Genomic DNA, 490 nt, shown 5'->3' with positions numbered 1-490 from the left:
ATATCTTTAGCAGGTTTGGTGTCCCTAGAGTGTTAATCAGCGATGGGGGCACTCACTTCTGCAATAAACAGCTTTACTCTGCCATGGTTCGGTATGGAATTCGCCACAAAGTGGCCACACCATATCATCCACAAACCAATGGGCAAGCTGAAGTCTCTAATAGAGAATTAAAGAGAATCCTGGAACGGACAGTAAGTATCCGTAGAAAGGATTGGGCAAGGAGCTTGGATGATGCTCTGTGGGCTTACAGAACAGCATTCAAGACCCCTATAGGGACCTCTCCATACCAACTCGTGTATGGTAAGGCATGCCACTTGCCCGTGGAACTGGAACATAAGGCCTACTGGGCAACCAGATTCCTAAACTTAGATGACAAATTAGCAGGAGAAAAACGATTGCTCCAACTAAATGAGCTAGAGGAATTCAGATTCACAGCTTTCGAAAATACCAAGCTTTATAAAGAAAAATAAAAAAAATGGCATGACAAAAA

This window comes from Arachis ipaensis, chromosome B07 (assembly GCF_000816755.2).
Source record: "Arachis ipaensis cultivar K30076 chromosome B07, Araip1.1, whole genome shotgun sequence".
Classification (NCBI taxonomy): Eukaryota; Viridiplantae; Streptophyta; class Magnoliopsida; order Fabales; family Fabaceae; genus Arachis; species Arachis ipaensis.
This window is presented reverse-complemented; position numbering follows the sequence as displayed.